Source organism: Mastigoproctus giganteus, chromosome 7 (assembly GCF_048544385.1).
Source record: "Mastigoproctus giganteus isolate SK-2022 chromosome 7, ASM4854438v1, whole genome shotgun sequence".
Classification (NCBI taxonomy): Eukaryota; Metazoa; Arthropoda; class Arachnida; order Uropygi; family Thelyphonidae; genus Mastigoproctus; species Mastigoproctus giganteus.
Window position 1 is genome coordinate 161,974,962 of NC_143581.1, and position 27,721 is coordinate 162,002,682.

Genomic DNA, 27,721 nt, shown 5'->3' on the forward strand with positions numbered 1-27,721 from the left:
AAGCTTGCAGATGATACAAAGGTTGGCAGGGTGGTTAATGTCAGTAATGAAGGTATACAACAAACAGTACTTTATTTATGTAAACTCTAGAAGGAAGTAGATGAATCAGATTGGACTACTTAACATAGATGGGTTGACTATTGATGATCATGCTCAGGTAGCTGATTAACTGAATGAGTATTTTGCATCTACATTCACACATGAGTCATTCAATAAGGGGAATGCCAGAAGTTTATCAAATGCTAACAGGGAGCTAAGTGATTTTGTAATAACTGAGAGCAAAGTGGTGGAGAAATTGTTGAAGTTAAACATAAGGAAGGCACCTTGGGTGGACGGGATCTATCCAGTTATATTAAAGGAAGTAGCAAAGGAAGTAAGCAAACCTTTAGATATAATTATGAGAGCTACCTTTGACTCAGGGGAGGTCCCCATGGACTGGAGGTGTGCAAATGTATCACCAATTCAAAGGGGGTTCAAAAGTTGACAAAAGTAACTGCAGACCTGTTAGTTTAACTTGTGTTCCAGGGAAAATAATAGAATCACTGGTTAAAGAAACATTGCAGAATCATCTAGACAAGACTGCAGTAATAGTTAAGACACAGCATGGGTTTGTTAAACGGAGGTCTTGTCTGACCAATTTGATTGGATACTATGATGTGGTCACAAAGGAACTGCATGTCAAAAATAATTTTGATATCATATACTTGGATTTCAGGAAAGCTTTTGATACTGTTGCACATGGAAGACTGCTGTACAAATTGGAGAGGTATGGCATTAAGGGTAAGTTGCTACAATGGATAAAGGGATGGTTGAGTGGGAGATGACAGAGAGTGGTAATCAAGGGACACTGCTCTTCATGGACAAATGTTGTTAGTGGAGTTCCCCAGGGTTCAGTGTTGGGCCCATTGTTGTTTTGTATATTTATTAATGATATCGATGAAGGTATATCAGGTATAATGTCCAAGTTTGCAGATGATACAAAGATTGGCAGGGTTTTTAACGACAGTATGCTACTCCAACTGGATCTAGATAAGTTGGGCAAATGGGCTGAGAAGTGGCTACTGAAGTTTAACATTGAAAAATGCAAAGTACTGCATATGGGTAGCAACAACCGAAGAGAAAAGTACCAACTGTGTGGTACTACACTCTGGGAAGTGGAAAAGTGAAAAAGATCTGGGGATAACTGTGCTGTCAAATATGAAGTTCGCTGAGCAGTGCTGACAGGCTGCCAGGGCAGGCCTCCAGACCTGTGTACAGGTCTGGAGGCCTCATTTTAGGAAGGATGCAGAGTTGTTAGAATGAGTACAAAGAAGGGCAACAAGATTGGTGAGGGGAATAAAAGGGAGCATTTATCAAGAAAGGCTTAAGTTGTGCAAACTGCAGCACCTGCAAGGTTTGTTTGTTTGTTGTTTGTTATTTGGTTTTTAGGAGCATTAGCAACTAAGGCCATATTGCTCCGGGAATATGCGGTGGTCATTCCCTGACCTTTCCGCATCCTCCGTATTTGGTGGTGATAGGCTCGAACTCCGGTCTAATCAAGAAGCGTGTGCTATGCACTGCTGCTCCTTCCCACCTGGCTACAGAGGCGCCACCTGCAAGGTGATCTGATTGAGGTGTATAAGGCCTTGAATGGGTTGAGCAAGCTGAATGGTGATGGGATTCTTCCTCTTGCTCAGACTAAGAACCTGAGGGTGCACAGTTTCAAAATGTGAAAAGATAGTTGTAGAATAGATGTTTTGGAAATTTGCCTTTAGCCACCGAATAGTTGATTGGTGGAACAGGCTTCCACCTTTTGTTGTGGAAGCTAATAGCCTAAATAATTTTAAGGCTAAGCTGGACAGGCATTTGGAACAAATGGAGGGGTGAAATGGGAATTTTTTTTGGCTGATGCTGCATAAGCTTGCTTTCTTGCATCGTATGCCTCTACTAATGCTAATACTGCTACAAGATCTAGAAAAATTAGGCACATGGACTGAGAAATGGCAATTGAGTTTAACATTGGTACATGCATAGCAGTAATCTCAGAGGAACATACTAACTGTATGGTATTACACTCGGGCGCTGACAGCATGGTGCAAGCGCATCACCTTTTAAGTAATACACAATTTTTAATATTTTCATGAATTAATTTTGATGAAAATTTTGCTGAACAAAAAATTTGTTCCCACATGCATCATCTTTAAAAATATCCTGCCAGCACTCATGGACTCAGGGTACTGGAAAATGAAAGGACCTGGGGATAATTGTGCAGTCTGATATAAAGTTCGCTGGGCAAATTCAGACAGGACAGCTAATGTGGTTTTGTTAATGATAAACAGGAAATTTTTCTAGCAGAGATAAGGTGCTTATCCCATTGTTTAAGGCAATGGTCAGGCCACATCTTGAGTACAGCATACAGAACTGGAAGGCTCATTTAGGAAGGATGTAGAGTTGCTGGAATGGGTACAGAGAAGGGCAATGAGACTGGTAAAGGGAACAAAGCTGTGTTCTTACCAAGAAAGGCTCAAGTTCTGCAAACTGCAGCATCTTCAGAATAGGCACCTGTGAGGTGATCTGATCGAGGTGTTTAAGGCTTTGAATGACTTGAGAAAAAGAGCATCAGCATCTCATCTTCATTGATGAGATGCTTCATCCCATCATAGTTTAAATAAATTCAAGAAAGAACTAAACAAACTATTGCATTAGATGGGATTTTTTTTTTTTTTGCTGATAATGTATAAGCTTGCTTTCTTGCTACTAATACAATACCTAAGAATGTTTGCATTGTTTTTGCCCAATTTTTGTTTTTTAATACAATTAGACAGATTCCATCAGCCACAAGTAGTGGCTAATGGAATCTGTCTAAATAGTAGTGGCAAAAATAGTAAAAATAATAGTGGCAAATGATGCAAGCATTAGACAAAAAAAAAAAAAAAAACTTCCCATTTCACCTATCCATTCCCTCCCATAGCTTGTCTAGATCTTCTGTGAATTCATTTAAGCTATCGACTTACACAATAGATGAAAGTTTGGTTTCATAATCAACCAACTACTGGCCAAAGGCAAACTTCTACATATCTATTCTGCAACTCTCCTTTTTCAACTTCAATTTATGCCCTCTCAGAGTGCATAGTTTAAGCAAGAGGAAAAATTCCATTGGCATTGAGTTTTCTCAACCCATTCAAAGCCTTTAACACCTCAATCAGATCACCTTGCAGTTACCTAGATTCCAGATGCAGCAATTGGAAGAAGTGAAGCCTTTCTTGGAAAGAGCACACCTTTCTTCACCTCACCAATCTTGTTATCCTCTTTTCTTCTCTGTATGTGTACCACAGCACTACATCCCTAAATGAGGCCTCCAGACCTGCGCACAGTACTCAAGTTGTGGCCTGACCATTGCCTTATACATTGCCATATCCTTATCCCTGCTAGCAAAATTCCTGTATATCATTGACAAAACCCCATGAGCTGTCAGCAACCAGATTGAACTGCTCAGAGACCTTTGTATCTGAATGCACAATTACCCCAGGTAATTTTCATTTTTAACATTTGTCAATAACTTCAACTGGTATTTCTCATCCCATGTGCCTAACTTTTCTAGACCCTGCTGTAGTAGTATACTGTCATTAGTCACTCTGCCAACCTTTGTATCATTTGAAAAAACTTGGACATTAAGCCTGATATGCTGTTATTGTTGTTATTTGGTTTTTAGGAGCATTAGCAACTAAGGCCATATTGCTCCGGGGAAATGCGGAAAGGTCATTCCCTGACCTTTCCGCATCCTCCGTATTTGGTGGTCACGGGCTCGAACCCCGGTCTAATCAAGAAGCGTGTGCTACACACTGCTGCCCCTACCCACCTGGCTACGGAGGTGCCCGCCTGATATGCCTTCATCTTTAGGATGGAAGCACTTAAAGGGGAATAGACATTCTGTCTGTAATCAGACACTCAGTCTAAAACACTGATGGATCCAATATCTTTTATTTCAGAAGATTTAGGAGAAGTCCAGTTGGCCTGCCTCCCTAAAATCCACTCATGCACACCTTCTTGATGGTAAGCCCTGTTACTTCACTTAGGTGGCAATGAATTTGTAGAGTGGTTCTCTTCAAGACCACCTGGTCAGCATGAAGAGGAAAAGACCAAACCCTCCAGCACAAGACAGCATGACAAAAATGGTCGTAAGTCCACATCAGCGTTCACTTCCCCTCTTACGGCAGTGAGAGGATCAGAGTGGAAGCAGAGTGTGCTAAGAATCTCTGGGTATGACCAGGCTGACATGCACGGGAACTGAACTTGGCCTGTTACAATGCAAGATCGCTCATCGGTGAAGATAGGATATTAGAGCAGAAAAGGAATTAGAAAATGTGAATTGGAATATCATTGGTTTGGCTGAAACAAGAAGAAGAAATGAATCACTTATAAGTTTATCGAGTGGAAACCTGCTGTACACCAATGGAAACAGTGAACGGAGCGAAGGTGGAGTAGCCTTTTGATCCATAAAGATATAAAAAACAACATTTTGGAATTCAAAAGGAGATCACCAAGGGTGTCAAGACTACTACTCAGGATTTCTAAGAGGTACAAGCTAAAGGTTATAATCATTTATGCATCAAAATTGAGCTATGATGATGAAGAGGTTGAAATGTACACCGAAATTGAGAATCTTCTAGATGAGCAGAAAACCCACTACACTATCATTATAGGGGACTTTAATGCTAAGGTTAGAAAGAGAAAAACAGTGCAAACAGTGCAGAACTATAGGAAATTTTGGAACTGGTGAAAGAAATGAAAGACTTGTGGAATTTGCAGAATCTCAAAGAATGTCAGTAATGAACACTTTTTTCAAGAAAAGGGTGAACAGAAAGCGGATATGGAAGAGCCCAAATGGATTAACAAATAATGAAACCAACTTCATTCTCACTAACAGAAGATATGTCGTGAATGATGTTACCATCCTGAACAAGGTAAATGATGGAAGTGATCACAGAATGGTAAGATGCATACTTGATATAGATGTAAGAAAAGAAGGGATAAAACTGACTCGAGTAAATAATACAAAAGGTCTTTGAGATAACAGAAGAGGAGAAAAAGCAGTATGTACTGGAACTTAAGAACAAGTTTGAGCTTCTGCAGACTGTCCAGGATCAAGATATCGACGAGGAAAACTACAACTTTCTGAAAGTGATAAAACCAAGAAACCTATAGATAAAAAGAAATCCAAAGAAACAATTGTGATGATGAGAAGACCACAAATGAAGAACAAGATAAACACTGACAAGGATAAAATCGAGTACACTGAGTTATGCAAAACCATTAGAAAGAGATTAAGAGAGGACATAAGAAGATTTAACACAAGAAAAGTAGGATAAGCATTAAGGGAAAACAAAGGACTTAAATCAGCAGTCCTGAACAGTAATACAGAAAGAAAAATTATACTGAAATTGAAGAATAGCGATGGTGTACTTATAAATAGCAGAGAAGACATAATTCAAATAGCAGAAGACTACTACAGAGAATTATACAAGCGAGGGAATGATGCCAGCAATGGAGAAGATGGATCACAAATTAGTAGCACATACGACATACCCAATATCCTTCCTGATAAGGTAGAACATGCGTTGAAGAAAATGAAGAAACAGCAAGCCAGGGGAAGAGACATGACACCAAAACTGGCAAGACTTTTCACAAAATGCATTAGAAAAGGTGTGATGCCTAAGGAGTGGAAAATGCAATCATAGTTTTGCTGCATAAGAAAGGAGATAAAGCAGAAATTTGAAATTATAGACCAATTAGTTTGTTATCCCACATATACAAGTTGTTCACAAGGGTCATTACTAACAGAGTAGAAAGAATACTTGATGAGAATCAACCGAAAGAGCAAGCTGGCTTTAGGACAGGATTCTCAAGTACGGATCACCTTCAAGTAATAACAGATAATGGAGAAAGCAAATGAATATAAAACACCATTATGCCTGGCACTTGTGGATTATGAAAAGGCATTTGACTCTATACAGCATAAGGCAATGTTTCAGGCACTGGAAAGAAAAGGCATAGATATTTTGAAGAAAATATATGAGAACGCTACCTCCTTTATTAGACTAGACAAAGTCGGTAGCAAATTTAAAATTGAGAAAGGAGTTCGACAAGGAGACACAATGTCTCCGAAGTTGTTTACTGCTGTCCTTGAGGAAGCTTTCAAAAGATTAGACTGGTCGCAGAAAGGAGTCAATGTGTATGGAGAGCACCTAAACCATTTACGATTTGTAGATGACATTGTGATCATAAGCCATAATCCCAAAGAATTAAGGGAAAATCTTAATCAGTTATGCATAGCTAGTAAGGATTTTGGACTAAAGATGAATATGGCTAAAACAAAAGTAATGATGAACAAGTATGCCACAGAAAGGGATAGAATCACTGAAGAAGCCGTAATTGAAAAGGTGGATTCTTATATGTGGGACAAGTCATTAGTGGTAATAATGATAAATAGCTGGAAGTCAAGAGAAGAATAAATTTTGGATGGATAGCATTCAAGACATACAGTCACATACTGAGGAGCAATATCTCAATTTGTCTTAAATGTAAAATAATGTTGTTGTTGTTGTTTGGTTTTTAGGAGCATTAGCAACTAAGGCCATATTGCTCCCGGATATGCGGTGGTCAGTCCCTGACCTTTCCGCATCCTCCGTATTTGGTGGTGATGGGCTCGAACCCCGGTCTAATCAAGAAGCGTGTGCTACACACTGCTGCTCCTTCCCACCTGGCTATGGAGGCGCCTGTAAAATAATGAACCAATGTATACTCCCCACCATGACTTATGGAAGTGAAACTTGAACACTCACAAAAAGAATGAAAGAGAACTACACAGCGAAGAATGGAACAAATTATATTAGGAATATGACTGTTAGATAAGAAGAGAAACACATGGATTAGGCAGCAAACTCAAGTAAAGGACATTCTTATCAAAACTGAAGCACTAAAGTGTCTTGGGCAGGACACATAGCTCAAAGACATGATGACAGATGGACTAAGAAAATAACAGAATGGTACCCAAGAGGAGCCAGAAGAAAACCTGGAAGACAACAATGGAAATCGACAGATGAAATTCATGAGTTCGTGGGTAGTAAATAGATGGCCATTGCACAAAACAGAACAAATTGGAAAATTGCTGGAGAGGCCTTCATCCTGCATTGGATTGAAAATGGCTGATGATGCCTTCATCTTTATCATTGACAAATACAGAAAACAACAATGGGCTCAACACCAAACTGTGGGGGACTCCACTAATAACATTAGCCCACAAAGAGCAGTAGGCTAATGTTACTCCAATTTGTACACCAGTCTTTTATGTGCAAAAGTATCAAGGCTTTCCTGAAATCCAAGTATATGACATCAAAATTATTTTTTGCATCTAGTTCCTTTCTGACAACATTGTAACATCCAATTAAATTGGTCTGACAAGATTTCCTCTTAAAAAATTTCATGCGTGTGTCTGAGTATAACTGTAGCCTTGTCAGGATGATCCTGTATTACTTCTTTAACCAGTGACTCCATTATTTTCCCTGCAACAGGAGTTAAACTAATAGGTCTGTAAATAAACTTCTGGAATCCAGTTCCCTAAAGAATTCTGCACGTGTGAATGCAGATGCAAAATACTCATTCAGTTTATGAGCAACCTGGGCAGGATCATCAACAATCAAACCATCAATATCATGCGCAACAATTTGATTCATATCCTTTCTTCTAGTGTTTACATAAGTATAGTCATTGCTGTTTTTCTTTGCCAAAGATTTCTCGCAATCTGCGTTTGCTTGCCTAACCTACTTCTTGACTTGAATACAGATCTGCCATTGGCTTTTGTGTTGGATGATAATTTATATACATCTCATGCATTTTCCTTCTCTGCCATGAGTCTCATCAGTTCATCTGCCATCTATTTAGGCTACGCCTTGGACAGTATTACATAATTGGCATGAAAAGCCTAGTAGCTTCTGTCTGACACCACTGTAGTCACTTTTATGAAAGCAAAAACCCTTCCATTTACCCTTGATGTAGTTACATCTTTTAGTAAATCCTACATCAATACACTGTGATCACTGCCACCTAGTGGTTCTTTTATCTGCTGATTCCTAATGCATGAATAATCACTGCTAATAATCAGATCAAGAGTATTACTCCCTCTTGTTGCCTCTAACATGCTGCTGTTGAAAACGTTGAAGACTTCCATGGATTTATAGTTGCCCTATAAATCCATGGAAGTCTTGCCAGTGTATGGGTGACTAACCCACAAATTCCCGTCAATATCTTGAAAGTTAAAATTCCTATTATAAGGCATCCTGATTTATTGGCCCACTATTTCTCTGTAAAGTTGTATGTTGTACTCATCAATCATTAAGCCTAAAACACACCAAACTGATTTCACACTGCACCGGCCACCCATATCAACCGGATGCACTGCCTTAGATTTTATGTGCTTCTTAACTAAGAACATAACCCTTTCCCCCTCTTATCCTGTTTGTACACATTTTACTCCCCATATTCAAATTCTGCATCCCTTATACCTGTATGACACCATGTGTCCGATATTCCAACAATATCTGCATTTGATATCTTGACCAGCATTTCAAATACATCGAATTTATTTACTATGCTCCTAGCATTAGTGTACAAACAAGTATACATGCATCTGTTCTTACTCATCCTAATATGACCATGTATTTATTCATTCATTGCATAATGACCTACAGCGGGGCTTGAAATCCCTAGCACCTTGCTTTCTAGGCTGCTGCTCATTCCAATAGAAACAGTTCAAGAATCACTTCCTCCTGTGCCTGCAGAATTGTTAATATATTAGTTTGCATATCCTCCCAAGCTGGCAGTTTTCTGATGCACCTAACACTGTCTTGAGAGCGTCAGCAAATATTCTTGCACCCTTTCTTATAAGTGTATCCCATCCCTCTAGAAACAATCTCTCCTGTTAACAAGCATAGATCAGAGTGAGGAAAATTCTACCTAATGAGCCTTGGACAATCTCTCTCTCTCTCTCTCTCTCTCTCTCTCTCTCTCTCTCTCTCTCTCTCTCTCTCTCTCTCTCTCCCCAGGGTCAAACTGATCGACAAGGCTCTCAAGGCCTTCATCAAGTTGTGAGCAATCCAATTATATTTTGTTACAACTGCAGCTGTCATGAAACAAGCTTGCTTAGCCTTCATTTCTTTTTTACAATACCTGGCACAATTCTCCCTTGCCCCATTGCTCAGATGCAAGATACAGACATCAGTAACTTCTCTAACAGCTTTAATTACTATGTAATATTCAGTTGCACATGCTTTCTCTCTTCACCAGTTTTATCAGGGCCACAATGATGCACTGTGGTTATAATAGAGAAAGAGTGCACAGACAACACTTAATGACATGATAGTAAGCATATCCATAAACAGACTGAAATGCTTGCTGTCAACTTCCATGACTCATGTCCCATCTCATGATGAATAGTCTGCTGATAATTAGATGATTAAAAATCTGCTAGTGGTCAGATTTTTAATCATCCATTAAATCAAGGTTGATAAAATTGAGTGTTTACTGTACCTGTATATATGGAAATACTTTTGATCACATACACAGTGGGCAAAAAAGTAGATTGATCTAATGCAAGTATCGTTCAAGGAGAGGATACTAGAGAAGCAGAAGTGTGGCTTTAACCTTGTTGACAACTCAAAATAGTTGGTCTTAAGCTTCTTTTTGTATGAACATTCTTTGTGTATCGTTATGTAACATGATGCACAAAGCACCAAATAAAGAAACAACAGATCAACATCAAGTTGTGTAAAGCTAGGGAAAAAGTCTTACTGAAACATACAAAATGTTATGAACAGCTTATGTGCACAAGGGCTCTGTCTCAAGCATGTTTAAACCAAAGAATGATAAAAATGGATCAACATTGTTTTCTGCAAAGATGGAGAAAAGTCCTATTGAAACATATGGAATATTACAAACAGCTTATAGCAGTGTTTCTCAATGTTTTTTCAATTATTGCCCCCCAAAGGGCTTTTTTTAGACAATTTTTTTTCCTAATCACTGCCATTAAATTTTAAACAAGAAAATACTTTATACTTACTCTTTTTATTCAGTGGAATCCCCGAGCATGATGCTTCTTAGCTAAAAGTTCAATGTTCAATATGTTATTAGTAAGTTTAATTATAATATATCTCCTCTTGAACATATATCAATTCTGTTTCTTTCCTTTAATGTTTTATTTACTGAACTAAAACCACTTTCAACCACATAAAATATTGGAAAACAAAGAAGTACTTTGGCCATTTCAGTCCACATTGTTGGATAAATGTGGTCGAAATCTCAGGAATAAAGAAAACCCAAAGAGAGAAATTAAATATTAAGGAATAAGATGTTGTCGGATAGGGTTGAACTTTGGAGGACCACAAACCATTATAATATACGATTTTTTCACCCCCACTGAGAATCCCTAGCTTATATAGGGATGAGGCTGTCTCAAGCACAAACATTTTGTTGGTTTAAGTGTTTTAAAGAAGAAAGAAAAGATATAGGAGACAATTTCAAAGTGAATGACCAAACTGACCCGCAGCTCCGAATTGGTGGAAAAAGTGTATAATTTACTGGCAAGTGACCGCTGATCGACACTGAGAATGGTAATGAGTTAAATGTGAATAAGAAATTGATAAGGTCCATAATTACCAGTTTTGGAAAATTTCCACAGAGTTTGTTTGCATAATGAGGAAAAAAACTCAGACAATTGGATGTTTGCTGATTTGTTCAAAGGGCTGATAGTGAACCTGGTTTCCTAAACATCGGCAGGATGAAACTGAGTTACTCCAAATTGAAATTGAGTTACTCCAAACTGAAAGGTTGCTGATTTTTAGTGTTTATGACATTCAGAAGAATGCGACAGCAGAACTAAATACCATTACAGCAGATGAATGAGTTTCCTAAATCTTTCCAAAGATTCTATGAATGCTGTAATAAATGTATTTCTGTATCCGAAAGGGCTACTTTGAGGGAGATGAGTAAGAAAATATTATCCTTATCCATATTTTGCCTTATTTGAATTCAGTCTATTACCTTTTCGCTGCATTAATTTTAATTGTGTGAAAACTGCTTATACTTCCATTTAAAGCTAAAGGTCAGTACCAGATTTACCACTAGCTGTGAAAGGCATGTGCTAGGGTCCCATATTTCTTTTAAATGACTTATTTAGATATGCAGATTTTTAAACCTTGACTTGGTGCCATGAAGAATTTATAAGTCATGGTGCCTGCTGGTCCCTTTGTAACTTACAATAAAGATTTTATTATTTTTTAAATTTAATTCTGGTCAGTGCCAGAATGAATGCTGCCTTGGAAAAGTCCACTTACATGATGCCACAGCCAAATATGGTGCTTAAGGTTTATCATTAGTAGTAAAAAGAAAGCATGTTTAGGGTCCTAGATTCATTTTTAAGGCCTAAAGATTTCATTTGGTCTGTGCATAGACATTTACTTCACTATAACCAGTACAAGAAGTGCTAAATCTGATGCTGTCCTGGACAAGAAATATACTAAAGTGGTGCCACAGATAAGGAGAGCTCCTTAAGTGATACACCCCACCCACTGACATGTTGATGCCCTGATCAACCCTGCAGTACACTCATCATGGGCTACAAACACAGCAACTTAGCAATATCATATAGTTAACTGACATATAAATAAAGTTACTTAATGATACATAACAGTGCTGGACTGGCCATCGGGCATTTATTTGCCAACTTCTAGAGGCAGCCAATGAATTTGACAAAGGTGATACTCGTGCAATGTCCCTGTAATATTCCATGACAGAGACTAAGTAATTTGGAACCTCCTCTTTTGGATCTTCACTGGTTTAAAATCTCTCTACGCCACTTTGTCAAATTCATCGGTTGCCTCTATCGATCTGCCAATTCCACTAATCATTTAGAATTCTGACTTTCTCTCTTTGTGTGCAACTACTCTCACAAATGGCGTAACATGACTGCATCTGGCTCATGGCAAGTCAAAGTGTACCTCATCCATCTAATTTCTCCTTTTGTCCTTCGGTTAGTTATTAGATTGGGTCTCAACAAATTTGTTTAAGATCTAGGTGCTGCCTGCAAAAAGTTAGTTGTCAGGTGGAGGTGAGGACAAGACAGTAAAAATGTTTTCTAGTAACAAAAACTGTGCACAAAGCTCTCCCTCTCCTCTGTGAGTTACATGATGAGGTGAAAATACTGTTTGCCTTGCTTATTATTGTTAAATTTATATGTCAACTTCCCAAAGCATCCCATATGAATAAAATCTGTGCTGTAAAGGGCATTCAAATGAAACTTGCTAAATATTGTATTGTTGTATTTCAAAAACAACAAGGAAACTATGTATGTCAAACTTCAATGTTTTCCCTCATTACATTCAACACACTTTCTCCAATGCTGTACTAATGCCTGCATTTCTTAGAAGTTTGCTGGTTGGTGATAAAAAAAACCATTCGTGGACTGCAATCTTGCCTCATTTGACAAGTGACATCCTTTTAGTGCATCGTTTTTAGTAGCTAAAAGAAGGTAATAATGAAATGCAGCCAAGCCTGGTGGATATAAATTGATAAACCACACTTATTTTGAATTTCTGGCTTTAGAAGTACAGAAGTTGTACTTCTGAGCTTTAGAAGCTCAGAAGTACAACTTCTGTACTTCTTCTGTGTTGTACTTCTGAGCTTTAGAAGCTCAGAAGTACAACACAGGATTTGTCAGTTATCATTGTTTCTCCTCATTCCAGATAACATTCTAGAATTACTCCTGAATGATCCCTGAATAAAGAGAATGGCACTTTCTTGGTTGACACTGTGCTTACTGCTTTCTGCTATGCAGTAGTACACTCAGGATTCATCTCCAGTCATTATGTTGTTGTTGTTTGGTTTTTAGGAGCATTAGCAACTAAGGCCATATTGCTCCGGTGCGGTGGTCATTCCCTGACCTTTCCACATCCTCCGTATTTGGTGGTGACGGGCTCGAACCCCGGTCTAATCAAGAAGCGTATGCTACGCACTGCTGCTCCTTCCCACCTGGCTACGGAGGCGCCTAGTCATTATGTGTTCTAAAAAGGTGTCTCATTTGCATTCATACTGTCATTCCTTCAGTTCTGGTAATAAACAGAGGACTCCATCAAGCACACACTTCAAAAAAGTGTAACTCCTCAATAACAATAGCATGTGCTAAACCAACTATCTTGCACACTATGGCTTCAATAGAAATGAAACTATTTAGTTGTATAAATTCTTCCACTCCTGGTGGCAACAAGATGTGCTTGCCCTAGTTGAGAAGAATCCTCAATACCGTTCTCAAACTTATTCACCTACTCAGATTTTGAACAGTCTCAAACTTATTCACCTACTCAGATTTGAACTGAACAGTCTCAAAATATTCATTTATTTTTCCACTGATCAAATACAAATAGATGAATGCTGTTGACAGTTTAGTGTTCATCCAATCATTAGAAAAATACAGACCACGGTGATCGTAAAAAACAAAGAACTCTCAGCACAACCTCACAGCCACTAGACTGACCTGCAAAACATTAGTCACCAATGGAGAGTCTATATTAGATAACTTTATATCATTCAAGTACTAATAGAGTTAAATTTTTTAAAAAAATTAAGCCCAAGATATTACTGAAAATTCTGCCCACATCCACCTCCTCTTTAACAACCATACCAACCCAACCCTCGGCACTGTACCCCCTCAGAGCAGTGTTAATTGCATTTTTATCGTCATTTCAAGATTATTAATCCAATTATCCAAGTGCCACAACAGCATTTATCAAGATTAAAAGTTATGTACAGTCCAGACTGTACAAGTTATATACAGTCCATACTGCCCAAATCATGTTGACATTGATTAACTAGGAGCCAGGCATAAGGTGTTCAAGATCCCACAACTGAAACTCCCAATACCTTTCAAAAAAAAGTGTTTTCTTTGATTTCTCCATTAAAAATTCCAAAAATCTCTGTTAGTTATCATGCCAACAGAACAAATGCAGGATTAAATTAAGCTTATTCTTGATTATGTGAACATTCTGAAAAAGAAGAATTTAAAATTAGCAGCATCTCCCACAACTTTCTGGCTTTGTGGCAGTGAAGAGGCATCCATCTGTCCCAAGGATGTGTTTTTCAACTGATATTATGCTAATTTGTAGTCAAGATAATAAGTGAAATAATATTGAAAACTCACAAAAAAGGGAGATGATGAAAAATCGTGTATAAGTGTATGATTAAAGTACTGCAGCAGGGATTTTATTTAAAAAAAAAAATATATTAAAATATGTTTAATTATAAAAAAAATGGATTTTTTATAACTGTGTTCGTAATAAATCGAAAATAAAGATGACATCAAAAATTGAACGACAATGAATTATTTCTTGCTAATTTTTAGATTTATAAAAGGGGTAACTTTTTCTGAGTGCACACATGATACTCAAAATAACATTGGCCGAATCTAATTAAGGAGTAAACTGTTCAAACTGCCATATTAAATGTATTGAGATAAACTATTTGTTAGATTTAAGAAATTTAAGTAACAAGGATTACTTAAATTTCCACACTGCTAGTATGGCATCTAACAGTTGCCACTTTTTTAAAATTTTTCTGATTTTTTTTTTTTTTTTAAATTTGTATATTAAATCAAATCCTCCTATGTACTTTTGATCACCAATATTGTCTAATTGGTTATGTAGTAATTTCTGCTTTCATTTTGATATGATATAAATTACAAAACAAAATTTTTGTTTGGCATTTAACAGACACCAGAAAAGTGTCTTTCTTCTAGAGAACTCCCATCCTCACATGACATCTCTGAGAAGCCAGAGACAGGTGTCTGATCTTGTTGTAGAGTTTTGGTTTTGCCATCTAAATGCCAACAGCTGACAAAAAATGGGATATTCACACTTTATCTGCCAGTTGCCACTTCGGTGTTTGTTTTTCAATCTGGGGAATGAATGACCTTAATAACGCTAAGAAATATGATAAAACATTTTTCACTACTATTATTGGTTTTGCTCACTTATTTCTGTTCAATGTTTTAAGTGAGTTTAACAGATCAAAATTAATAGACCATTTTAAATTCATCAAAAAAGATAAAAATTAATTTTTTGTAATTAAAACAAAAAGGGGAATCTCACAGACACCAAGCAAACATTTTTTAAATGGTGTATGCCAAGCAAGTGTTTTTGTTAAATGGCACAAGTGACAGAAACTTAAATAAAAAGCCCATAATAATGCTGAGTGAAGTATGTATTACTTAAAAAATAATAATGAAAGGTAATGCAAGCGTGTGAAAAATTCAAGCAGTGTTTATCAGTAATTTCATTAATATGCTTGATTTTTTAGCTTTTAATCCCCACAGAGCACTGTAGGTCCTGTAAATTTCTTATTCGTTCACTTTTTCTTTTGTAATACATTTGCACATTATACAAAATATTTTGTTATTTAAATATATTTATTTTGGACAATTTCTCCTATTATCTTATGTTAGGTGTGAAAAAAAAAAATTCTAATTAACAGCATCATACAGCAAAACTTGTGGGGCAAGACCCCACAGAATATACTAAGTTGGCAACAGCATGTGGCCTTATGAAAATAAAATCTATGGTAGCTGAAATGCTTAGGTAGTGCTAAGAATAGGGTTGCCATATATTTGGCTTCCCAGACATGTAACTGTCTAGTTTCCAAGTTGATCCTCAAGCTGGCACACTAAATTCAAATCTATCAGTAGACAGTAATTTAATAAAATAATTTAAAATGGGAAACTAAAAATTTTATGCTTAATTTTGAGGGTATATTGTATAATAAAAATCAGAAGGTATCATTAGTAGATACAAAAAAAAAAAAAAAAAAAAAAATAATCCTAACCAAATGTACAGAAATCTGGGCCACTTCACAGCCCCCGAAAAAAGTGGACAAAAATAACGGTAACCTAAATTCAATGTTAAGTTTCCGTAGCAACAGTGCTTTTTGATGTACATGGCACTATATACAATTTCATTATTAACGTTTTTCCAGTTAAAATGCAATTAATAACGGTGATCAAAAGTCACTATCTCACTGCGAAATATTAAAATTCACACAAATGTAATTCTAATTATAATTTTTGTTTTCGGTTTAGGTACCATAATACACCAGAGGTGTTTAAGGAGATAGAGGTGTTAAGGCTCTGAGAGGCATCAATAAAATGAATGAGGACGAAATCTTCAACATTATAAATGATATTAGAACTAGGGGACATAAATTCAAGTTGGGGATGGGGATAATGTTTAGATTGGACTGCAAGAAGTTTTATTTTAGCCAGCGAGTTATAAATTACTGGAATAAGTTGCCTACATGGGTGGTAGAGGCTGACAGTTTGGGGAAATTCAAAGGTCATCTGGATAGTACCTTCAGGTGAGGGAAGTGCATAGGACAATAGGTTTAATTTCCTTTTCTTTTATTAATTATTATTAATTTATTTATTTTTCTTTTTTTTATCATTGTTTTATTGGTTTTTTTTTTTTTTTTTGGCTGGTGCAGCATAAGCCATAGGCTTTCTTGCACCATGCGGTCATTACTAACACACCATGGCAACAGCTAATAGGTTAAAAAATAAACAAATTCAAATGAACAAGTATTTACAGTAATTTTGTCAGATTCCTCTAGGCAAAGGTTTATTTCACGTTTTTATTCTAGTTATGCCATAACTACTATAAGCTTGCTTTCTTGCATCATTTACCACTTTAATACTAAAATACTAATAGCAGTATGTGGAGAGGGGGAAAGTGAGGTGGGGTGCATTCATAAATCTGCAGGGGGAGATTATTATTAGCCGTATGGTGCAATGAAGCCTGAGGCTTATGCTGTACCATGCAAAAAATATTCCCGAGTTACCCTGAGAGACAGAGAGAGCAAGAGTCAGAAGTCGAAAGGAATCGCCAAGAAAGAGAATGATTTTGTAGTTTTGCTACTGATCTTCATCCAGTTTCTTTTGAATACATACCGACTATCTATTGACATTTGCGCATACACTTGTGTAGTTTTCTATGGTTCCAGGCTGGTTTTCTGTGCGAATCCGTTTTTTTTTTGTTTGTTTACGTCCATGAAATATGAATTTTCAGATAACTTAGAATTCCATTTCTATCGCTTCAGTGCAATCAAGTTTGGATATAGCTTTCATTCTCTACTACTGCTTTAAAAACAATTAAATCCTTCAAACCATTCCAATCTTTTTTTTTTTTTTTTTTTTTACAAAATAATTTACTTCTTCGAATGATCAACATACGTTGCAACGCTAAGCGAAAAGTGAATTGTAGCGGCAGCTGGCGGCAAGATATCGAAACATCTAGGATACGTACGCAGCTATATTATCAGTAGTGGCATCATACCCCTCCACTCCCCCTCCCCAAAAAAATCCCGCCCATCCCTTCCAATCGTTCGAGCCTACTTATTCAAACTATCCACTTCCAATATTAAAAATTTCAAGAATGATGATAGAAAACTTCTAAGATGGTTTATTAAAAACAATTATCCATTCTGGAGCGTGCCTGGAAAAATGATATGTTTTTTAAAACCTCAATAAAATTGATTATAAGCTTAATCTGATTTATCCTCCACCCAAAACAATTCACCCAATATAATTAGTTTTTCAGCGCTGAGAGAGAGAGAGAGAGAGAAAAAAAAAAAAAAAAAAAAATCTTTTAGCGCTTTAACTTATTTTCAATTGCTATTTACAAAAAACAACAGACTGCCTCCCAGTCTGTTGAAAATGTCAATTGAAAATGAGTTAAAAGAAGCAACTCTTTATCGCTACATGAGAATTATCTTCAAAGAAATTTCCATTGTTCATCGTTAAGTAAATTATAAAAAGTAAATAAATTAAAAAAAAAAAACATGCTTTAAAATGGAATGCATTTCAGGATGAATAAGGTCAGGTTTTTAAACAGACGTCTTCCATGTTTTAAAAATCTTTCACCTACATTTTTTTTTATGTTCATTTAACCCAATAAATACTGAGGCGAGGTACTCCCATTGTTTAGGCGAAGGTCTCCTATTTAGATTTTTATTATACACAGTAAGTAGCAGCCGCTGGGCTGTAATTAATATCAGTACTACCAACATCCACAACTCCAGGAAAATGTTTATTCCGGCAACCAACTGCTTTCTGGCCGAAAATTTCAATGCACCTATCTTGTAACCATCTGTTTCCAGTAAATATAGCTAAGTTATCAAGCATGTTATTCAGTAAATTATAGTTTTTAGAGTATAATTAAATTAGACGTGTTTTGACCATGTTTTAGGCTCAATTTACGACCCCCAAAACAGTAAAAATTAATATTAAAAATTATACCTTTTCTTTCTGCACAATGAATAAGTTGCCGTAAAACACTACAAAAAATAAAAATAAAAAAAAATCACGTTGGTAACTTGTGGCTATCGCAACCGAATTTGTTGGCACGAAAAGTGCAAAGTCGAGAAAAATAACACAAGTGGTATTAGAAGAGAACGCCACTGAAAACTATTTTACAAGCAAGGTCAGAGTAATAAGATTTTCCTATCTGCAGCGGCCTCCTTTTTCCAATGGCCTTTCGGGCGGTTTTTTCGAAATCTTGCAATCTCTTTTCATCGATAAAGAATTAAACGGGAGTTAATTTTATTTATACTATCATTAGTATTAGTTGCATATAAATTTTTAGCGGTGGATTTCGTTTTAGGAGTTCAGGATAAACTACTTAGAGATAGTAATACATACAGATAGCAATAAGTGATGCATGTTTTTCCACTTAACTCTTAAATGCAAATTTTCGCAGAATAAATTTATATAAATAATTTCATAAAGGAGGAAATATGTGTATATATATATTTAATAAAACGAAATAAAATTTCATTTTTATATTTTTTTACTTTATTTAAACTTCATACTAATTCACATCAATCAATTTCAGCAATTATATCCTTTATGCAAAAAAGTATTTGCGGTGGTAAACTCATCGTACAACCAAACTAGTTCTTCACACTCCTTACTGCTGAAAAGTTTCCTGTGATCAGGTTATAATGCGAGGTGTACCCAAGGCCAAATTTACTGGGTTTGCTTCTGTTGCTATAGAAGCCCTAAACAAACGGTGGAAGGAAGGGCTCCGAAGTAATAAAATATTTTTTTTTTTTTTAGTGAAAACTCCAAATACGAAAACTATTAAAATGTAAAGCACTTAGAATCGTAATTGGGGGGGGGGGGTGTAAGGTTTTATACCTTTTAATTAACTGCATCACACTTATTGTGATTGCTCTTTTCGTTTATTGCATCCAAATCTATTCCTAAAATATATCAGTATATTGTACTATACTGATATATTTCATTTTTTCATCGTTTCATTTTTTACTGTTTATTAAAATTATTCTTACAAAGTGTATATTCATACTTTTTATAATAAAGATATATGGATATAAAGATTTGATTTGAATTTTTATGGCGCATGGTAACTTAGAATATGCCAATTCCAAGGATATACAGATATGAGATATAAAATAATAGAGTATATAATTAAAAAAAAAGTAATAAGTACACTGATGAGCCAAAACATTATGACCACCTACCTAATATGATGTTGGTCCTCTACGTGCAGCCAAAACAGCTCATACCCGGCAAGGCATGGATGCTACAAGATTTCTAAATGTGTCTTGTGGTATCTGGTACCAACATGTAATCAGCAGATCCTTTAACTCCTGTAAGGTCTGTGGTTGGGACGCCACAGATCAGAGGCGCCTCCGTAGCCAGGTGGGCAGGAGCAACAGTGCGTAGCACATGCTTCTTGATTAGACCAGGGTTCGAGCCCGTGACCACCAAACACAGAGGATGCGGAAAGGTCAGGGAATAACCACCGCATATCCCCGGAGCAATATGGCCTTAGTTTCTAATGCTCCTAAAAACCTAAAAAACCAAATAACAACAACAACATAACACCACAGATTGGAGTTGCTGTTCTAACACAAACCACAGATGCTCGATGGGATTGATGTCTGGGGAATTTGGAGGCCAGGGCAATATCTGGAAGTCTTCCTCATGTTCCGCGAACCAGTCTCAAACAATCCAGGTGGTGTGGCACGGCACATTATCCTGCTGAAAGACACCGCCAGAGGTGAAGACTGTTGCCACGAAAGGGTGTACCTGGTCAGCAATGATGTTTAGGTAGGTGGTAGGCCTACCTAAACACCAGAGTACCTGGCACATGGATAACTGGACCCAGGATATCCCAGCAGAACATCACCCAAAGCATGACACTGCTGCCGCTGGCTTGTTTTTGTCCCACGGTGCATCTAAGCACCATCACTTCCCCAGGTTAACGACACACACATACCCGGCTGTCCACATTGTGAAACAGGAAATGTGATTCTGTTGAATCACATTTCCTGTTTCCATCACATCACATTTCCATCACATGACCAGATGAACTTCTTCCAATCATTCAAGGTCCAGTTTTGATGCTCGCATGCCCATTGTAGGCACTGTCACCGGTGAACCGTGGTTAGCATGGGCACTCGGAGCAGCCTGCGGCTACACAGCCCCATTTTCAGCAGGGTTCGATGTACTGTTTTGTGACACATTACTCCTGTCACCAGCATTCCAATTACCGGCAAGTTGCACCACAGTCACCCTTCTGTTGCCACATACCATTACAATTCGGCCTTTGTCAAACTCAAAGTCCACTGCCTTTCTCATCTGAAGAACAGGAGTAACACTGATTAACGAAGATTAGTATAAGATGTTTTTTTATACCGTGTCCCAACCCACAAATGTGCTGCAGTTCACCTGCAGTTGTTTTGATTTGCATAATGACTCGCTGGTCATAATGTTTTGGCTCATCGGTGTATTTAGAGTGTGAAATCAGAACTGATTTGGGGGGGGGGCACGGGTGGATGCAGCTCCCATTGTGAACAGCTAATTTTCGCCAATTAAACAATCAACGTAAATGTCACCACTGTCAATATTGCAGGTAACATTTTAGCATATACAGTTTTGTCTGGGGATTTGTAAGAACCTTCCTTCCCAGTAGAGAATGGGAAGGATTTAATAATTGCCAACAGCATAGCAAGTCAGAGTTTTCCAATTGGTGAAAGAATACAGCTGAAACTGGTGCTGTCCTGTTTTCACACAGCCACTCAACCAAAAAAAAAATTGTAAAATAAATTATACAATGGATACATTTTGTTCTTTTCTTATTTTTAATTTTTTTGTATTTCATGTCTGTTGGAACACTGGACTGTCTGGCTGAAAGCTGGATAGACCTCAAGGCTCGCATCTGGTGAGTATGGGCTTGGCACACCCAGGTGGGCAGGAGCAGCAGTGCTTGATTAGACCGGGGTTCGAGCCCATGACCAAAATACGGAAAGGTCAGGGAATGACCACCACATATCCCCAGAGCAATTTGGCCTTAGTTGCTAATGCTCCTAAAAACCAAATAACTAACTAATTCTCAGGGTTCTGAGCTGGATATAATCATTCTTCTCTTTCTTGGTGATTTCCTTCTACTTCCGACTCTTGTTATCTCTCTCTCTCTCTCTCTCTCGAGAAAGAGAGAGATATATATCAGGGTCTCAGAATTTTTTTTTTTTTTTTTTTTTGGCTGGTGCAGCAAAAGCCTCAGGCTTCCTTGCACCATATGGCAACTATAGCCCCCATGTCTATGGTTTGTAACTTCCACCCTGTCCCTCTACTCAAAAAAAATTATACATGTCAGGGGATTCTTGTTATTTAATTTTTTTTTGTTCATTGTGACACTGGATTTTTTAATTTTTTTAAATAGTATTTCTTTGTAAAAATATGGTTGGGTTACCCGAAATTGTGTTTTTCAGTAGTATTTTTTACAAAAAATATAAATTGTTTCAGATACCATAGGCCAGCTTTTCTTATATGGTATCCAAGTATTTCTCCCATACCACATGCACTTGGATAAAAATTTCCCAATGAGTACTGAAAGCAGTACAACTTCAAAACATGCACACAACCTTCCTAGCTCTTCCGGTGATGGATTAGGAAGTCGAACCCTGGCACACAATTTTTGCAGTCTTTTTCTAATGTTTGCCATGTGCATGGGCTTGAAACATGTAAATGAAAAGGCAATAATTACAGTAAATGAAATGTGGTTAAAAATTAAAGCAGCTATTCCTTACAGTAATTGTATTGATCAAAAGGGCTTCTAGCTACTTTGTAGCCTTGGGCAATTGCACTCTTGTAAATAGGTCTCGAGTGAAAGGCCTATTTACAAGAGTGTTAATTTACATTAAAACATGTATGGGATAAATTTTACTCAGGCACTAGACAAGTGTTTACATAGATGGGAATCTCACTGCAGCCAGACTTTTCTGCTAGGGCTGCAAATGCGAAATAAAGTTTAAGTTGTAGAGCAGTGCAGTATGAAATATTTGTCCTGGGCACTAAAGCTTTGAAAATTGTTTTCAAAGAGCATTCTGTTAATCTTTTGTGGAGACTTATCCGAGTTTGATTTATTGTATTTTTTTTAAAAATTGTTTTTGTAATGTACATGTTATCTGCACTTAAGTTTAATATTTAAATGCATTAAAAAAATAAAAAAAAAAGCCTGTCAAAATATATTATTTTTTGTTTATTTTTATCTAAATTTTTATCCCATACATATACAGTAGAACCTGGATAAGAAATTCCAGCATAAGTTTTCCCCATGTACTAGGTTTGGTTTCTTAAGTACCAATTTCAACTCTATACAATGTTGTAATGTATTATTTTTCTGTGTAAGAAGTTTCCTGTGTCTTCTCCAATGGAGCCTTTATCTTATGGCTATTCCCAACTTCAGGTTGTTTGGCATTACAAGAATGCAAAATGGGATGACCTGCGAGATTTGTTTTCCTTGGTCGGATTACTGTTTCAAAACTTCTGATGTCAACAATTGCTCAGACTGTGTCAGTGAAATTATTCTTGCAGGAATGGAATCCTTTATCCTACACTCCACTTTTGTAAAGCAGTTATTAATCAGTCCAAACTAGAGTTTGAACAAGCTTAGAGTAGAAAACTTGCTTCTTGCCCTAATGGTAGCCGAGCATTCTGGTTTCTTGCCAAAGCTATTGGCCGCAACTTTTGCCTATCTGTGCTCCCACCTCTGTCCAAACCAGATGGTTCTGTTGTCACTTCAGCCAAGGATAAAGCTGACCTGCTAGCATCCCATTTTTCTTCCAACTCATGTATTAATGATCTTGTTAAAATACCTCCCACCATTCCCAACATGCTCCATTCAATGCCTCCTGTGGTCTTCTGTCAAAAGGATGTCAGAAGGATTTTGACGAATCTTGATGCTAAGAAAGCTCCAGGTCCTGATGGTATTTCTCCACTTGTTCTCAAAACCTGTACTCCTGAACTTACTCCTATTCTTTGAAGCCTTTTTTCACTTTCTTATTCCATTATAAACCAAAATGCTAAGTGGAACCCCATTAAAAGTTTTTAATCCATCTTATACAGTATCATAATTATCAAAAATAAACACCATGATAGTTGGGAATGATCTCTTCACCTAATGCTTATGTATTGTATTATTTCATATGGGAAATTACATGTTGTCTATAGCAATGCATTCCACATATAATTAATGTGTACAGAGTCCAGTCACAATATTATGACCACTCCCCAATGCAGACATCACACACGCCTAGCAAATCATACAGCGCATGTGTCAAGTTCACACACATCAAGCCGACCGGGCTAGCCGAGTGGGTAAAGTACCTGCCCGGCAACCCAAGGTCGCGGGTTCGATTCCCGCCTCGGGCTTGGATCAAAGTACTGCAAAAACCTTGGGAGGTGCAATATGGCCATAGAAGCCGATGCGCCAACAACTACCAAATCAAATCAAAAATCACACACATCAAAAGCATATAAACTTGATGTTCGGCATCCATGAACAAAGTAAAGTAACAGCCTCCATCATGGGCAAAGCACGAGAACTATCAGACCTGGAAAAAGGCAAGAACCTTGGCTTTTGGGCCAGAGGTGCCAGCATTTCTGAAACAGTGGACTTTTTGAAATGATCACGTGGTGCAATGGTGAAAGTGTATCAAGACTGGATGAATGGGACAGTTTTGACGACCCAACATGCCAATTGTGGAGCCCCATGCACCATTGTGATCTCAGAGGTGAACATCGGCTGAAACAGTTGGTCAGGACTGATTGGCACACTACTGTTGCTCAAATGGCCGTCCAAATGAACCATGGGGCCACCAGAAAGGTCTCCAACGTGACACTGCAGCGAACCCTGTTGTGCATTGGGCTCTGGAACAAACGCTTGGTGGCACCCATGCTGATGGCCATTCATTGCAAACAACGTGGTCAGTTTGCGCAGCAATACTGACACTGAACCCCGGCCGAGTAGCAATGGGTGGTCTTCTCCGATCAGTCACGGTTACTGCTCCACCAAGTGGATGGATGGTGGCATATTAGGCATGAAACCTCCGAGAACAGACACCCGGGGGCAGCGTTTGGGGAATGTTTTCATGGCATGGCTTGGATCCGCTGATACCTCTGGAGGGCACCCTGAATGCAAATGGTTAACTATCGTTCCTCACCAATCAGGTACACCAGTACATGTTGACCATGTTCCCTGGGGCAATGGTATCTATCAGCAAGACAATGCGCCATGCCATGTCGCTAGAATTGTCCGTGAATGGTTTGAGGAGCACGACGAAGACTTCAAGCCACTCCCTTGGCCACTGAATTCCCTGGATCTTAACCCAATTGAAAATCTATGAGACCACCTCAATCGACACATCAGACGGATGGATCCTCCACCAGGAACCCCAGGGTGCACTGCAGTCTGCATGGTCACAGATAGCCATAGCAACCTTCTGCAGACTTGAGTCCCTCCCATGGCGGCTAGCTGCGGTGCATGCTGAGAAAGGTGCATATTTTGGTACTAGGTAGATGGTCATAATAATGCGACTGGACTCTGTATCTGTATTAAATATGCATTATTCTGGGCATTTAACCTTTGTTTTCTGTAACAGCATTAGACCACAACAGCATATGTGAGTAAACAATTAATTTTCACATCAGCAGATTATAGTTGATCTGGTTTTAAGATAAATTTCCCAAAGGTTCATACCTTTGTCCAGATGCACTTTATCCAGTTTTTATACTTTCAGCTTCAACATAACACAGATTTTGTATCAAGCACGTAACAAGAAGTGGTATTAATATATATTTAGTCCAGGGAGATTCCCAGAAGATAGAAAGAGGCAGACAGACAAGTTTTTAATAAAGATCACCACCAAAATTCATAAATGAAAACACAATTGTTTATTACTTTGGCATTTTGAATAGATCACTCTTTGTTTACCATGATATATGTATATATGTTGTAAGTGGAAAGGTAATTCTGAATACAACTCTTTATTGTGTACACTAAGAGGACAGAATTCATGGGATACCTGGTTCCTGGGCAATACAATACTGTCACCCTCCTCTTGCTAGTGGACGAACCCACCGCTTGACAGGTATACAGATACACTGCATCCATTTAGACAGTAATTCGATGTCAGTATGGATAAACGTCGTGAGTTAACAGACTTTGAAAGAGGGATGACAGTGGGCGTCCAATGCATGGGTTACTCTATCGCAGAGGTGGTACAGAAATTGCACTATCCCTGTTCAACAGTATCAAGAGTGTATCAGGAATACACCATTTCCAGAATAACATTTCATCATGGACAGTGCTGCGGACTGAGAAAGGTGGTGGATGAACGTGGCCGTCGACGTCTGTTTCACATTGTTTTGGCCAACTGGAGAGCAACAGTGGCACAAATCACTGCTGACTTCAAGAAGGGAGGTGTCAGAAACATCTCCACCAATATTATCAGGCAATCATTAGCGGCAATAGGTTATGGGAGCCACTGACCCACCAAAGTCCTATTGCTAACATCACGACACAGGACTCTGTCTCAACTGGGTGAAAGAACATTGGCACTGGACCTTGAATGACTGGAGACGGGTCTCCTGGTCCAATAAGTCCTGTTTACAGTTATTTCGAGCAGACAGGAGGGTGCATATCTGGTGGAAACCACACAAAAACTATACACCCATGACGGGTGTATAGTTTTGTGTGGTTTGGTGGTTTGTGTGGTTTGTGTGGTCATGTCAACAAGAAACTGTTCAGGCAGGTGGGCAGTTGGTAATGGTCTGGGGCGTGTTCAACTGGCACACATTGGGACCTCTGGTATGTCTAGATGCATCTCTGAATGGTCCAGGTTACATGTCCATCCTTGCAGACCACCTGCATCCCTTCATGGTCATTCGTGCACCCACGGTGCAATGGACTCTTCCAGCAGGACAATGCGCCTCCCCACAGAGCCATGGTGAGTAGAACATGGTTCGAAGAGCATTCCACAGATTTTACCACCATGGAATGGCCTCCCCATTCACTGGACAGGAACCCTGTGGAGCATCTTTGGGATGCTGTGGAAAGGTCCATTCGAGCTTTGGATCCTCCACCCAGGAATGCGACAGAATTATGGAAAGTGGTGCAGCAAGCACCGCTGTCCATAAATCTGTGGAATGCTTTCGTGAATTAGTGGACTCAATGACTTGCTGTGTGACTGCCCTTATCTGGGCGAAAGGTGGGCCTACCTGTTACTAGGTCGGTATTCCATGATTTATGTCCACTCAGTGTATAATTCACATAAATATACTGAGCCCTCAAGTAGTTTATGCAGTAAACTACTTGAAGACCTTTAAGATTTTACATATGCAGTATTTAGAATCTCACCAATTTTAGGTTCTCTCAAAATTTGGAAGGACCTAAAATTGGAGAGGTTCTTGGTAAAACCCAAAAATGCGATGCCAACTATGCACTCCAGCAAATTTACTTTCTCATGGTGCACTCACTGTATTGCACTTTCATTGTAATAAAATCAACTCTCCATCACTTTTAGAAGTTATTTTAGTAGCAAAGAAATTAAGGTTTTGGCAATTTTCATTGAGAAATAAAAAAAAGCAGTTTTGAGCCATTTATTTTGGCATAAAATACTCCTCGGCCATTGGTCATTATGATGCTATCATTTATCAACCATTGGCAAATGCAGCTGCCTTCTGGATGAAAAGCAGCTTCTTTAGAATTACAGTCTCAGTCCATGGAAATTTTTGTCCAACTGCCCAGGGGTAGTACTTTTAAAAACAAAGGAATCAAAGTTAAAAGATAGACATCCTCTTCTGCCATTGATAAGAAGAATTTTCCATGTAGCAAGGATACAACTTGGTTATATCACTCAAGTTACAAGTATGCCTGAATTTCATATGTAAAACAGCGCTCACTAAAATTAGAAAGACATGTACTGCTTGGAAATTTTTACACATCAGTTGAAGAGATAATCCAAAAAAAGAAACAAAAGTCAAAAGCTATGTTGCTGGTAAAAATTTTACCATGTTTAGTGCATATCTATTACTTTTTACATCACTGTACTGTAATTAGTACAGTGAGTTGAAAAGATCTGATGTGAAACACACCTATAAGATAAGCTGTAAGATAGGAGAAGCAGTTCCAATGGCAACTATGAAGCACTCAACTTATGCACATAAAACAGTTTGACTGAAATTAGAAGTAATGTATTGCTTGGAATTTTTTTTTTTTTTTTACGATGGCCCAAGGGGGATACCCCACATAGATGAATAAAAGTTAAAAGCTAGTTATATCTTAAT

At 37.9% G+C, this 27,721-nt stretch overlaps 1 protein-coding gene across 1 annotated transcript in view; it reads right to left on the bottom strand.

Annotated features, from left to right (window-relative positions):
* LOC150083296 (mitochondrial amidoxime reducing component 2-like) overlaps nt 1–18,419 on the bottom strand; it is a 143,369-nt gene extending 124,950 nt beyond the window's left edge. Inside the window, exon 1 of the mRNA XM_090377958.1 lies at nt 18,365–18,419. The gene's annotated coding sequence lies outside the window, so the exon portion shown is untranslated. The remainder of the gene's footprint in view (nt 1–18,364) is intronic.
* Nucleotides 18,420–27,721: the final 9,302 nt, after the last annotated feature.